Genomic DNA, 15,565 nt, shown 5'->3' with positions numbered 1-15,565 from the left:
TATAGCAGCACGATTTTGGAGTGTGGCCTGCCTGGTAATTTCCTCATCCTCTAGGAGGGAGCTGATGGCAGCAGAGGTTAAGTTTGCCTGTTTAACAATCCAACACTCCAGGTGGCCTAATTCACCCAGAGCTTTAGCTGCTGCGACCCACGGAAGAAACACAGACATAGCTATTCTTTTTGATTTGGCCCAATGGAAAATTTCTGCATTACAAGTTGGGTCCAAATTGTCAACGCTCCTCTTTTGTATGTTGTCAGCTGATTTGATTTTGTGAGTCCAATCACTAATTAAAGTTTCGTTGGGTGCTAACAAGGACAACCTCCCTATGGTACATGGCCCTCCTAGAAGCCGAGAAGGAATCCCTGCCCATGCCCGGATCCCCACAAATTAAAAACAATCCCTTAGGGAGACTTTTGGGGTTTGAATAAGTTGGATCATTGGCTGAAGTCTGGTTTAGAATATTACACCAATTTCTTGCCATGAATTCCCTACGAAATTGTCGTATGAGATGGAACCCGTTAGTGTCAGTAGGTTTGGGACAATACTAAAATGAATACAACATGGTGCAGGGTAGGAACCCAACAGCTCTAACTCTTGGGGTTCCTGGGCTGCTTTGGGCAAATTTGACAGCAGCTCCTTTAAGGGATTTCTTCTGATCTCTGCTGGCTGCCTAGGTGAAATGGTGAATGACTCAGGTGCTTCATTGGACATTTGTATGTCAAAGCTGCCTGAATATTCTTCAACCTTTAATGGGACTCCTACCAGGCAGGTGGACATAGGATCTTTGCTATTGCAGTGGACAGACATATGTTTTCCTGTTGGAGCGTTGGTACCAGGGTCACCCAGATGTTTTGACGTGGCTGAGGGATGATCCATGCCACTGCCAAACTGTTCAGTGTTAACAAGAAGACAACTTGGAAAGGGTTCATCACTGGGTTGAGTGGAGGGTAGGTTTTCTCTAAAAGGAAAAACAAACATTTTAAAACATGTTATGAGTCTCTGTCTGCCGGAATGTAGTCCTTTATAAAGCTTTTTTCTCTTCTTTCCGGCGGCGTCTTCTTTTTGAAGCAATGGTTACTTGCTTCTCATCTCCTTCTGCTGGAGCTGGATTCTTTGGAACAAATGGTTTGACCCACTTCTGGGGAATCCACTGAGGGCCTGAGGGAGTGGATATGCATGCATAACCTCTTCCCCAGGTTACCAGCTCATAGTGACCTTTGGTTTCCCACGTTTCTGGGTCCCTGATCAAAACTGGTGGATGCTGAGACAACTTGAACTGTTTACTGCTGTTAAAGTGACGTACCACAGGAGGACTCATATTTTCAAATGAGCAGTTCAAGAAATTGATAGTGAATAGGGCTTTGCACAGCTTTTGCTGTGGAGACATCCACCCAGTTGAACTGCTCTGTCTAGCTAGAACCTGCTTGAGCATCTGGTGTGCACGCTCAATCACAGCTTGGCCTGGGGGATGCCAGTTTTGTGTTCCACTCCCCACTGCTGGACAAATTCCTGGAACTCCTTGGATGTGTACACTGGACCATTATCTGTTTTGATTTCCCTAGGTATTCCCAACACTGAAAAGGCTTGCACTAGGTGCAACAAGGTGTTGTTTGGCATGCTCAGCCCTTTCTCCTGCATGGGCAGAGGCATAAACTGCACCTGAATATGTATCAATGCTTACATGGACATATTTGAGGCGTCCGAAACTAGGAATGTGTGTGATGTCTGCCTGCCACACTTCACAACTGCCAAGGCCCCGGGGATTGACCCCCATACCCAGCGATGGCATGGCCTGGAGATGGCAGCTGGGACAGGTGGCCACGATGGCTCGAGCCTGACTCCGTGTTAGCTGAAACTGACGGACCAGACCTGGAGCATTCTGGTGGTATTGCTGGTGGCTCAGCTTTGCCTGTTGGAAGATGTCAGGTAGGCGTGCTTTCTCAGCTGGGGCTGCAAGAGAGTCTGCTTTACGATTCCCTTCTGCAATCTCACCTGGCAAATCGGTGTGTGACCTCACATGCATCACATAGAAAGGATGCTCTCTATGTGAAACCACATAGATTAGCTTTGAGAGCAGTCTAAAGAGATGCTCATTATCAATGTCTTAGAGCACTGCCTGCTCCACTCTAGAGACTACCACAGCAACATAAGCTGCATCTGTTACCAAGTTAAATGGCTCCGAGAACTTCTCAAAGGCTCTCACAACTGCAGCCAGCTCGGCTATTTGGGGCGAGCCCTCCACAAACTCCACATCAGCTTCCCAATGCTGAGTCTGTGCGTTTCTCCAAGTCATCACCGACTTATGAGAGGGCCCTGATGCATCTGTGAACACTGTGAGCGCTTTGAGTGGTCTCCGACTCCTCTTCTCTTGAGGAATGAGGTCGAATTCCTCATTTACAACTTATGAGACGGGCCCTGGACTGATATTTGTCCACTGTAGCTGTCTAGAGATATTTGGAGGCTGGCATTGCTCTGGAGCAAGTGCTCAAACATCTGTTTGGTCATCCTTTCCAGAGAGTTTCTTCCCTCCTCAGAAAGTTTGATTGGCAGGTAAATGCATGCAAAGTCACAACCAGCCAGCTCACGCAGCCTCATCCTTGCCTTCTGAATCAGCTGAGCCATCAGCTCTTGTGGCTGAGTGATGGTCTTGGATCTTTGATGGGAGAGGAAGACCCACTCTATGATTAAGAGTGAATCATCCTGCCCCTTGATCCACTGGAATATTAGACCATGCAGGTGTGGCAGTTCCCAAAACAATGAATTTGAAAGGCAGCTCAGGTTGATAACGGTGAGCCTGTCTCTCTGCCAAGGCTTTTTGTACCTTTTCAATTGCAATCTTTGCCTCTGGGGTCAGTTCCCTGGGAGAAACCAGCTCTCTCTTCCCCTTCAATAAATTAAAGAGAGGTTTTAGGTCCTCATTGGTGAGGCCTAACCAGGGCCTTACCCAATTTAAAGACCCACACAGGGAATGGACATCTGCCAAGGTTTTGGGATTACAATTAATTTCTAATTTCTGTGGAACAATAGTCTGTGCAGTAATCTCCAAGCCCAGGTACTTGCAAGGTGGCATCCTCTGAACTTTGTCTTCCTTTAACTGAAATCCAGCAGAGGTTAAAAGTTTAACCACTAGATCAAGTGTGTGTTGGAGTATCGAGTTATTGGGAGCACACACAAGCACATCATAGATATAATGTAATATTATGGCTTCCCTTCTTTGTGCATGCACAGGGGACAGCAATGAGGCTACATACCACTGGCAGATGGTAGGACTGCACTCCATGCCTTGTGGAAGCAATTTCCAGTGGTACCGCTTCATTGGTGCTTCTCGATTTATGGAGGGAACTGAGAAAACAAACCTTTGGGCATCTTCAGGGTGTAGGGGGATTTGGAAAAAACAATCTTTGATGTCTATTACAGCCAATTGCCAATCTCAGGGTAACATTGTTGGGGATGGCATCCCAGGTTGAGGAGACCCCATATGGGTCCTGAATCACTTTGTTTATTTCTCTGAGGTCATGTAATAATCTCCACTTGTCCTTCCCCGGTTTCTTTATTAAAAAGATGGGGGAATTCCAAGGGCTTGTGGTTTCTTCAATATGGTTTTTTGCTAATTGCTCCTCCACAAGTTCCTCAAGTGCCTTCAACTTTTCCTTTTTCATTGGCCACTGTGCTACCCAAACTGGGGTGTCACTTAGCCATGTTAGTTTCTGGGCAGGGCGCTCCACAGTAGCCAACTCTAAAAATCCTGAGGAGTTTTTGGAATAATCATTTTAATTCCCCACTGTGACATGGAGTCCCTCCCACACAAGGGACATTTGTAATCTATTACAAATGGATGAACACTAGCCAGTCTCCCATCTGGACCCTCGATTTGTACCATGGTTTTTGATATTTTAGCCAATTTAATTCCTCCTATACCTTGAATTTTCCCAGCCACAGGTTGCAGTTCCCAGTGTGAAGGCCATATCCTTTTGGGTATGATCATCACATCTGCCCCTGTGTCAAGCACCCCTTTCACATGGAGGTGATCTGATCCATGTGTTAGGTTACATGCCAAAGAAGGTTTTTCCTCACCCACCGCTTCAGCCCAGTAGGCTTCAAGTGCCTTCCCATCTGCTGTGACTTCTGCTGGAATGGGAATAGCCTGAGCTAATATCTGCCCCTTGCCCAGGCAGAATGGTGGCTGAGGACAGCGTGCTAATATTATGAGGCAGGATACTTTTCCTTTCATAACCATGGGAGCTACTTCAATTTCTAAGGGGGTGTGTGCTGTGTCTCCAACAACAAAATACCCACTCTCCATTTCCATATGCAATATGGTCACGTCTACTAGGCTGCTTGACAGATCCACTGTAATAATTGTCCAATCAGTAGTCCTGAAATGAAAACCTTTGGTAGTCTCCAGCCTGACACGACCACAAGGCTGCCAGACCTGGTGAACAGGAGATTTAACATTTAAATTATTTGGTATACCCACACTTTTTATCCCATCCTCCCTCTTTGTTTTTAATAGAGAAGCTTTTGCCACAGTAGTGCCTGCAGTATTTATATCTTTGCGCGTTATGATGTTAAGAGCAGGCACGCGCTGCAAACTCAGTTTTTTTCTTTTGTTGGACTTCTTGAGTTTCTGGTTAAGAGGGCATTCCCTAGCGAAATGTCCTTGCTTTTTACACTGGAAGCAGGTGATACGCTGCAGCTGTTCAGGTGGCACAGGTTGCTTCCTTTCTCGTGGTGTTTCAGCTGCTGCAGGCTTGGATGGAGCTGGCCTTGGATTCCTTTCTGGTACTCTGAACAATTCTGCTTTACTGGCACAGGCTTCTATCATTTGTGCTAGGGTTAGTTCAGGGTCCATGGGAAGACTTAGAATAACTCTGCGACAGGCCTCGTTGGCATTTCTTTGTGCCATCTCTTTTATCAATTCAGCCTGGGCTGCTGGATCATGCACTTGTCTTTCTACCTGTGCACGCAGACGATCTACGAACTGCGAAAAATTCTCAAAAGCGTATTGTTTTACATTAACATAACTGCCAGTTATCTCAACTGTTGGTAAGTGATTAAAACTTTTTTCAGCCATATTGCAAATTTTATCTAAAACAAATTTGGATAATACTCGAGTTTGTTTTCAGGGCAATGCCAAGTCCCTTCACCACTTAAATGATCTAATGTTAATTCATTATCTTCCAAATCCTTAGAATTGTCAGTGCTTTGGTGAAACTCTGTTAAAAGAATCCCTAAAGAACGTTTCCACATATTAAACCACACATCATATTCTGAGGGAGTTAGCAAACACCTGAAAATATCTTTTAAATCATGAGGTGTCATCTCATTTGAAGTGAAAGTTGCTCTCAGCATACCCTTAAAAATCTCACTGCTTCTACCAAATTCTCTTTGCACTTTACAAATTTCTTTTTTATCTTGATATGAGAGAGGGTTATACCCCCTTCTTCCATTTTTTCTACCCACATAAATTACAGGAGCAGCTGATGGTATATTCTCTTCCTCTAAGATCTGGACTGCAGAGCTCGGTACAGCCTGTATTCCCCCGCTGCTGTCAGCTGAGGATTACCCTCCCCCTCCTTCGTCAGCCGGTGCGCTGTCCCTCTCCCCCGGGGCCCCGCTGTAGCTAGGAGGATTGTTATTTGTAACTTGTGCTGGGAAGAGGTGACTAGGGTAAACGATAGGTGTAGGATTAGGACAAGGGATAGGGAAGGGGGTGGAGAAGAAAGGATTGTGGGATGAAGAAGCTGGGGCATGCCTGCCGCCATGGACCATGTGGTCCCCCTCACTGTAAGACAAAGGAAGATTACTTTTTGGAGTATCATCGGAGTTCTGTTGAGGTAAATTTGAAAGAGATGGATATAAAGAGGATTTCTTGACAGACTGCTCAGAATTTACAAAGTTTGGATCCTTTTCAGAGACAGGGGAATTTGGAGAAGATGGGGGGGGGTTTTCAAAGCTTTTATCTGTAGCTGTTCTTTATTTTCCAATTGTAATAATTGTTTGCGAATGTTTAAAAATATAGGGAGGAACAAAGCTGTAGCAGAATTACCTTTTTCTATTTTAGAAGTCAATAAATTTCCTATTTCATCCCAAAATAAAACCATAAAAATTCATATCTTGTTTTTCAAAATCTGGAATTTCTTTAGAAAGCCAAGATACAAATTGTTCTATTGTTTTCTTTCTAATTGTTACATCCACTGCATTAGCCAGTTCTTTAAGCTGAGAAATAATACTCTTTTGTTGTGCCGATAAATGTGAGCCCATTTTGTTGTTATAAGAGCAATTTGCACAATATCCTATGTTATAAATGAGCGCAATGGGCCATAAAAGATCAAATAACAATTTAAAGATTTATTGGTTACAGAAAGCAAAAGCAAATTCAGCGCTGGGCAGCAGAGTCTCGCTCCATTAACTACTGCTGCACCCTACCCCCCTTAGTCTGTTCCTTTTAAGCTGTTAGGTTTTTGGGTGACGTGCTCCTCCTCTAGTAGTTCAGCGCATGCTCTTCCAGTTGCTAGGGGGTCTTTTTTCTGCCTTCTGGTGGTCGGGGGATGAGGGCGAGTAGTCTTCCTCAGCCACTGACTCCTTTCTTGGCACTTAAAACAATATGTGATTATGCAAGCAAAGCAAAACACATTCTGGCTTTTTACTTTAAGGCCTATCAAGCAGAGCAAAACTATTAACAAGTTCTAGCGATATCTTTTTCAAGGTCTGTCTGTCAGAGGATCAAAGCAGAACAACCCACATTCTGGCCTCACAAAGTCTGTCAGGCGAACAAAAGGCCTCTTATTTATTACAAGTCCCCCCTTTTTCTATATTATTACTTTTGTTCGCTAAATCTTTGTAATTCCCTCTTAAAATTCTAAAATTCCACTTTGTTCAAGCATGGGTGTGTTTGGGTTAAGTCACAAAGGTAGTAGTTAAACGAGGGGGTTCCTGAAGTCACCACTGTACTAAGTACTTTCTGGTCCTCCCACCTTATTAATGACCTTTTAAAAGGTTCATGGCTTGCAAACGCAAATTTCAAAAGCATTATATATAGGATTCCTAACTGGAGGTGGTAGCTTCCCCATTTTCCACAACTGCTCTTTTTATTTTCCTCCCAATTTACCTCAGACTTTTCCCTTTCCCTGTACTCTCGATAGCTCTGGGTACCTGTTCCTCGTTTTCCCCTTTTGCTCGGGCTCTCCCCTCCACTGCTCTCATCTCCTCTGCCTTGCCCATCAACTCGGTTGCCACGAGCTATGGGGAGTTCCATCTTCTCGGCAGCAGGAGTATTCTTCAGGAGGGGTGTTTGACCCATGCTTTTTAATACGTTTTATGTATTTATACCACTTGCAATTCTTAATTGGAGGGGTGTAACAACTGAGTTCAGGTACCCACCGTCTGCACAGGGCGGCTACTATCCTGGCCACAAATGGGGCAGGTTCGTTAGAGTGATAACAATAGAACTGGGGGTTTATCCCCTTTGTAAAAATTTTCCACCACTCTTCAGACCCTCTTAAAAGTTCTCTGGCAGCCACTTTGGTAGCCAGGACCTGAGAGGTGAGTAGCCTTTGGTCCGAATAACAATTTTTACACACTCCCCTTGGAGGGTAACTGTTGCTGCAATGGGTCCACCACTCCTCCTTACAAACTAAACAAATAAAGCATACAAAAGGGTTACAATTTCCCCAGCAATTTTCAGCATTACATCTTATTTTCACTGCAGCATTCAGCAGATCTTCCCCCCCCCCCCCACTGGTGCTCCTGTTGCTCGGAGCTCTGCCAGGAAGGAATAGTATGTTGGATCCCACAGTCTATCTCTCATGTGGAAAAAGTCTCATACCTGTGGTGGGGTGGGAATAATGTAGCCTGTCTTTTTAATTAGAGCTTACTCGCTTCTTAAGTGTCAGTTTCAGGCTCCCAGGTGTGCCCTTCACTTCCCACCCGGGGTCGTTGGTGAATTTAGACGGATCTACTGGTCCCTTGATTCGGCTTGTGTGAGTCCACCCTTTTTCCACAGTGCGTACTGCTGTGTCTGTTGTAAGCAACACCTGGTAAGGTCCTTCCCACTTGGGTGTTATCGGATTTTCCTTCCAACTTCGGATCAGTACCCAGTCCCCGGGCTGAACCTGATGTAATACAAGATCTAATGGTGGTCTCTGAACCAACATTCCTTTTTCCCATAACTGTTTTTTTATATTTCATCAAAGCTATTAAATACTCGTCAATGTATCGTTCACTAACATTTGGGTTTGTCTGTACCTTTTCTAAACTATAGGGCATGCCATATAACATCTCGAATGGGGAAATTCCCAAATCCGCCCGGGGTTGAGTCCGAATGTTCAGCAAGGCTAGGGGAATGCATTTAACCCATGATAATTTTGTTTCTAGTACCAATTTAGTAAGTTGTTTTTTTATTTCTCCATTCATCCTTTCTACCCAGCCTGAACTTTGAGGGTGCCAAGGAGTATGTTGTTCCCATTTTATTCCTAATGCTGCTGCCAGCTTCCAAGTTATCTTTGATGTAAAGTGCGGCCCCTTATCAGAGTCAATTGTTTCTGGTACACCATACCTGGGGACTATCTCTTCCAGCAGGGCTTTTACTACTGTTCGTGCGGTTTCCCTTGATGTCGGGAAGGCTTCCACATAATGAGTAAGATGATCTACTACCACTAAAAGATATTTAATCCTCCCCACCTTTGGCAATTCAGTAAAATCCATTTGAATATTTGCAAAGGGTTGTTTTGCTAGAGGCCTTCCCCCATAGGGTATTTTTTTTTGAGGTTACTTCGATTTACCCGCAAACAGGTAGGACATCCCTTTGTGATATGTTTAGCTATATCGTGGAGCCCGATGCTCATGTACCTAGCAGCAAAGTGATCCACCAGCCCCTGGGCTCCCCAGTGAGTTTTCTGATGTAACTTATACAATACCCTCTGAGCTATTGCCTTTGGTAGCACTTCCCGGCCGTCTGCTAATATCCACTTTCCTGCTTCCTCTGTAACACCCATTCTTCTAAGTCTCTCTTTCTCCTCATTCGTAAAAATTGTGTCAGTGTTTTCACCGTCCTTGACTCCATCTTCTCCCCTTTGCCCCCCTTTTTCTTTTAGGACCATTTCCTTTAGGGCTGCCCGTTTTGCCTCCTGATCTGCAGCGTTATTCCCCCTGCTTTTTAAATCTATTCCTTGTTGGTGTCCCTTTAAATGAACCACTGCTAACCTTGTCGGCCCTCTCAGAGCTTTTAGTATCTCAACTATAAGTTTCTGGTGTATCAAATCCTTCCCCTGTGAGTTAATAAGGCCCCTTTCTTCCCATAGCTTTCCAAATGTATGGACTACTCCAAATCCATATCTAGAATCAGTATATATTGTCCCCTCCTTCCCCTCAAGAAGTTTCAAAGCCCTTAATATTGCATATAATTCACATGCCTGGGCAGACCATGATCTATCTAATGCACCCGACTCTACCACCTGTAAGTTCGGACCCTGCACTATTGCATACCCTGATTTTCTTTTCCCTTCTATTACCCTGGAGGATCCATCCACGAAAAGTCTTTCACCGCTTTCTAATTCCTCTTCTTCTAAATCCGGTCTAATCTTCGTCTGCTCCTCTATTGTAGCTATACAGTCATGGGTCAAAAACTCATGCTCCGGTCCCCCATATAAAAATGCGGCCGGGTTCTGTAGTGCAGTGGTTTCTAATGTCAAATTGGGTGCCTCTACCAAAATTCCTTCATACTTTAAAAGCCTAGCATCCGAAATCCATTTTTCTGCTTTTTGCTGTAATACACTTCAGATGTTGTGAGGGGACATTACTTTGAAATTTCCATTAAAAGTAATTTTTCTAGCTTCTTCCATCAATAGGGCACATCCGGCCACTATTTGTAAACAGGTTGGCCAGCCCCTACTCAGAAACTAAAATTTTTGATAAATATGCCCAATCCTGGGTAAGTACCCCAAATGCAATACCCTCTTCTATGTTTACAAATAAGAAAAATGGTCTCCTCACATCCGGGAGGCTTAAGACCGGGGCATGGACCAAACTTTCCTTTAATTCCTGAAGTTTCTCTGTGTCTTCTTGACTCCATTTCATTAGCCCTTCCTGTGTTAATTTATGGTAAAAAAATCTAGCTTTACTGTTATAATTTTCAATCCACTGCCTGCAGTACCCAGTAAGTCCTAAAATTTGACGAACTTGTCTCTTGTTTTGTGGAATAGGTAGTGACATAATTGCTTGGATCCTTTCAGGGTCTATTTTCTTCTCTCCCTTCTTTAAATAGTGCCCCAAATATTTTACCTCCTCCTCTACAAACTGAAGTTTAGTCTTAGAAACTTTTAACCCCTTAAGTCCCAGAAAATTCAACAGCCTTATACTTTCTTTCCTTACATCCTCCTCATGTTCCCCTGCCAGAAGCAGACCATCTACATATTGTATCAGGGTTACTCCCGGTCCTGTTTGGTAATCTTGCAAAATTTGTTCCAATGCCTGTCCAAACAAATTTGGAGATTCTGTGAACCCCTGGGGTAACACTGTCCACCTCAGCTGTTTCCTCCTCCCTGTATCGGGGTCCTCCCATTCAAATGCAAAGTAATCCCGGCTTGCCTCATCGAGAGGGCAGGCCCAAAAGGCATCCTTTAAATCTATGACACTATACCATAAGTTATTAGGCCCCAATTTACTTAAAAGTGTATATGGATTTGCCACCACGGGGAACCGAGCCACTGTGCATTTATTAATTTCCCTTAAGTCGTGCACTAACCGATAAGTGCCATCTGATTTGCGCACAGGGAGTATCGGTGTGTTGAAGGGTGACATGCATGGTTCTAGCAGCCCCTTGCTCAACAATCTATCTACCTCAGGTTTTAATCCCCATCGACCCTCAGGGGATATGGGATATTGCTTTATTTTTACCGGGATGTCCGGATTTCTAATAATCACCGAAAATGGGGCTATTTTTAGCTGCCCCACGTTTCCTGGATTATACCGTACTTCAGGGTTTATCTTTTCTTCGTCCTCCACTCTGAGAGGACAGAGTTTAATTTGCAGTTTCTTCTCTACTACTTCTATCCTAATTCTTAGTTCTATAATCATGTCTCTCCCCAATAGATTATATTCAGATTCTGATACTAACAAAAAGTCTCCCAACCCGATTCTTGATTCTGATTCAACTGTCACCTTTTTAATAACCCCCACCTCAAAGGGTTCTCCCTTTGCTTCTACTACCGTGGCAGTCTCTTTAGATAGACTACATCCTTTTGGCAAGAACTGAATAGTTGATCTTTCAGCTCCTGTGTCAACCAGAAAAACTATTTCCTGGCCATGGGGACCCACCTTCAGTTTTATCAAGGGCTCCTTATGATGTTTCCGTGTCCCCAAGAGATAGAGCCCCTGACCCCTCTAATCTGTCTTGAACTCCTTTTCATCCCGAATCCTGACCCTACACTCTTTCTTGAAATGTCCTTTTTTCCCCACAATAAAAACACACCTTAATGTCCTGTCTCTCCCTTGAACTCCTAGACTCCTTAAGCTCTCTTACTGGCCGCCTCTGTGTCTCACTCTGACCCTGTTCCCTACTTTCTCGTACCGCAGCAACCATCATTCTAACTTGCCGTTTCTGACTTTCCTCTTCCCTTCGGACATACACCTCCGAATCCTCCTCTGGGGGGGGTGCACTGGGGGCAGGGGCCTGCGGTGGGGGTACATGTGGAGGGGGTACCATTAGGATTTCTTCTTTCCCACCTCCCTTTTTCTTATTTTTGTTATTCCCTTTTTCGGTCAATTTAAAAATAAAAACCTCAGGACGGGCTATTCAAATTTTTGCATACTCACTTTCCTCCAAACAAACAGGTTTTTTTTTTGTTTTGTTTTGTTTTTTTATATTTACCCAAATATTTAATCTCTGTTTTATCCAATCCTCTGTTGACCCAAATATTGGCCAGAACACGTTTCCTGAAATCCCCTTCCCACCCCAGATTTTTACACAGTAATATATCATTTTTGCCTTATCCTTCCCTTCCGTTCCAGGGTCCCAATTTTCTAGTAAAAATCCTAAGGGACTATCTCTAGGTATGGATGGGAGTTTAACACTTGCAGGAGGTTTACTCTTCCCCTGCCCCATTTCCTCCGGAGTACCTTCACTCCCATCAAAAATCACTTTCGCTTCCCCTGTTTCGTGGCCCACGCCCTCGCGGGCCGATGGGAACCGCACTACTAAGGGTCCGCACTCGCTTGGGGAATCTGGCTGCCAGTCCCCCTCTCACACACACACCACATGTTGTACTCTGGGATCCCGACCCCGCCCGAACGGATCCCTTATACTTATGCGTCCTGCGTCTTCGTCCGGACTTTGTGCACAAAATTTAAGGGGTCAACTGGGCCCTCCTACCTTTGCTTTTGCTTTCTTAATTTTAGGTTCGTCGGTCGAGGCTGGGATAGGACTCCCGTCCCCGGGGCCACCAAAATGATGGGGCGCGCCTCCCCGCAGGCAGAGAGCCCCTCCAAAATCTCGATCCGAGTCACGTGCCAAATTTGTTATAAATGAGCGCAATGGGCCATAAAAGATCAAATAACAATTTAAAGATTTATTGGTTACAGAAAGCAAAAGCAAATTCAGCGCTGGGCAGCAGAGTCTCGCTCCATTAACTACTGCTGCACCCTACCCCCCTTAGTCTGTTCCTTTTTAGCTGTTAGGTTTTTGGGTGATGTGCTCCTCCTCTAGTAGTTCAGCGCATGCTCCTCCAGTTGCTAGGGGGTCTTTTTTCTGCCTTCTGGTGGTCGGGGGATGAGGGCGAGTAGTCTTCCTCAGCCACTGACTCCTTTCTTGGCACTTAAAACAATATGTGATTATGCAAGCAAAGCAAAACACATTCTGGCTTTTTACTTTAAGGCCTATCAAGCAGAGCAAAACTATTAACAAGTTCTAGCGATATCTTTTTCAAGGTCTGTCTGTCAGAGGATCAAAGCAGAACAACCCACATTCTGGACTCACAAAGTCTGTCAGGCGAACAAAAGGCCTCTTATTTATTACATCCTATACCTTCATGTAATAATCACACAGAGAGAAACGACTCTTTTCTCTCCCAAGTTTAAAAAACCCCGCCAGAAAAGGGAATGCAGGCTCTCCACGGTCGGGATGAAACCCTGAACACGTGGCCCGCGTTCCGTTGGCCGTGCCAGCTCCGGGGAACCCCAGCCGCCTCAAGCGGGGTTCTGGGGAGCCCCCCAAGAGCTGAGCAGCGCTGGAGCTGTTTGCTGAAACGGTTCGAAAGGGGTTAATTCAGCGATCCCACTTGTCTCGGCAGGGGACCGCCCCTTCGAGCTGCTGCCGCAGCCACCCGAGGTGCCGCAGTTCCCGCGGCAGCCCCGGGTCCTAAAGCCCGCTCTGCTGCCGCGTTGCAACCATCTCCACCCGGGGCAACCCCTTTCCCACTGGGATCCCCGCCTCCCACCAGGGAGTAGGCTTTACCTGTCCTGACGGACCTCGGTTTCTCCTGTGATTCGGAAAGGATGTTTATCTTCCAGCCGGCTCCGTCCAGCGCTGCGAGTGGAGTTATCGGCCGTATCTCTCCCTACCTGGGAGCTGTTTAAAATCCAGCTAGCCAAGCAAGGGGGGTAGTTGAACAGACCAATGAGCTTATTAAATTCCTAAAAATGGAATTCAGTTACCTGTGGGCTAGTAATGAAAACAAGCTGCACACGCCAACTGTAACACCCTGTAACTCCCTCCTAGTTAGTTACTCTGAGGGAGCCAAAGGGTGCTACATTAGATAAACGAAGGAATCCAAAAGAGGCTCTTTGTCTTCCTCAGGGATCTTGTTTATTGCATGGTGACTCCGGGACAAAGAGGGTTGGGTCTCAGCTAACGGATTTTCTAGAGAAAAGGTCAGAGAGGGGACTTGGAAAGAAGCCAATAGGATGTGGACACGAAGTTAGGATAACACATTCCTTATACCTCTTTCGGTATTGGGTTACAACAGTCCCGAGCAGTGGCATGAGGCACAAGGGAGGTCTCCAACCATCCAGTGGTGGCTTCCACCATGGTCAACACATAGCGCTTGCCTTGGTGGGTCTGAGGCAGTGTGATGTAGTCAATCTGCCAGGCCTTTCTGTACTTATATTTGGATCACCGCCCCCATACCAGAGAGGCTTTACCTGCTTGGCTTGCTTGATGGCAGCACACATCTCACAGTCATGAACAACCTGAGAAATACTGTCAATGGTTAGATCCACTCCTTGGTCTTGCACAGATTTATAGGTGGTGTCTCTGCCCAGATGACCTGAGGGATCATGGGCCCATCAAGCCAGGAACAATTCTCCCTTGTTTTTCTAATCTAAGTCTATCTCTGACACCTCTATCTCTGCAGCCTGATCTACCTTCTCATTGTGTCGATGTTCTTCATTAAGCCAACTCTTGGAAACATGGACATCCACGTGATGGACTTTCATGGGTAGCTTCTCTACCAGAGTGGCAATGTCTTTCTGCTCATCAGCAGCCTAGATTGGTTTTCCTCTATGTTGCCAGTCAGCCTTTTTCCACCTTTCCAGCCAACCTCACAGAGCATTGGCTACCATCCATGAATCAGTGTAAAGGTAGAGCTTTGGCCACTTCTCTCATAAATGTCCTAGGCCAGTTTAACAGCTTTGAGTTAAGCAAGTTGACTTGATCCACCTTCTCCTTCGGTAGCCTGTGCAACCTGTTGTGTGGGGCTCCAAACAGCTGCTTTCAATTTCCGGTTCATCCCCATGATGTGGCAGGAATTGTAGATGAAAAGAGTGTAGCACGTTTCATCTGCTGGCAGTTGGTTGTACGGTGGAGCTTCTTCAGCCTGAGCCACTTGTTCCTCTTCATTGGCAAGACCAAAAACTTCACTTTCTGGCCAGTTTGTAATTATCACCAAAATCCCAGGGTGATTCGGGTTGCCAATACGGGCGCGCTGTGTGATGAGGGCAATCCACTTGCTCCATATGGCAATGGTGGCATGGTGGGTAGAGGGAACCTTTCCTTTGAACATCCACTCCAGCACTGGCAACTGGGGTGCCAGGAGGAGTTGTGCTTCCGTGCCAGTCACCTCTGATGCAGCTTGAACTCTTTCATAGGCAGCCAGGATTTCCTTCTCTGTGGGAGTGTAATTAGCTTCAGACCGTCTGTAACTTCTGCTCCAGAATCCCAGGGGTCGGCCTCAGGTCTCACCAGGCACCTTCTGCCAAAGGCTCCAGGACAGACCATGGTTCCCAGCTGCAGAGTAAAGCACATTCTTTACCTCTGGTCCCATCCTGGCTGGGCCAAGGGCTACCGCTTGGGCGATCTCCTGTTTGATCTGGGCGAAGGCTTGCTGTTGTTCAAGGCCCCAGTGGAAATCATTCTTCTTGCGGGTGACCAGGTAGAGAGGGCTCACAATCTGGCTGTACTCAGGGATGTGCATTCTCCAAAAGCCTATGGCACCTAGGAAAGCTTGTGTTTCCTTCTTGCTTGTTGGTGGAGGCATTGCAGTGATCTTATTGATGACGTCAGTGGGGACCTGGCGCGGTCCGTCTTGCCACTTCACTCCCAGGAGCTGGATCTCTTGGGCAGATCCAGTGC

General features: G+C 45.7%; 1 long non-coding RNA gene across 1 annotated transcript; it reads right to left on the bottom strand.

Moving 5' to 3' along the window:
* Positions 1-790: 790 nt before the first annotated feature.
* On the bottom strand, positions 791-13,632 carry LOC130259230 (uncharacterized). Its single transcript, XR_008841598.1, has 3 exons — positions 13,451-13,632; positions 4,297-4,376; positions 791-958 (listed from the first exon to the last, which is right to left on the bottom strand). It is a non-coding gene; the product is annotated as an uncharacterized LOC130259230 (long non-coding RNA).
* Positions 13,633-15,565: the final 1,933 nt, after the last annotated feature.

The sequence above is a fragment of the Oenanthe melanoleuca genome, chromosome 14 (assembly GCF_029582105.1).
Source record: "Oenanthe melanoleuca isolate GR-GAL-2019-014 chromosome 14, OMel1.0, whole genome shotgun sequence".
In the NCBI taxonomy this organism is placed as follows: domain Eukaryota; kingdom Metazoa; phylum Chordata; class Aves; order Passeriformes; family Muscicapidae; genus Oenanthe; species Oenanthe melanoleuca.
Note: the sequence above shows the minus strand (reverse complement) of the source record. Positions and strands in the feature narration are given on the sequence as shown.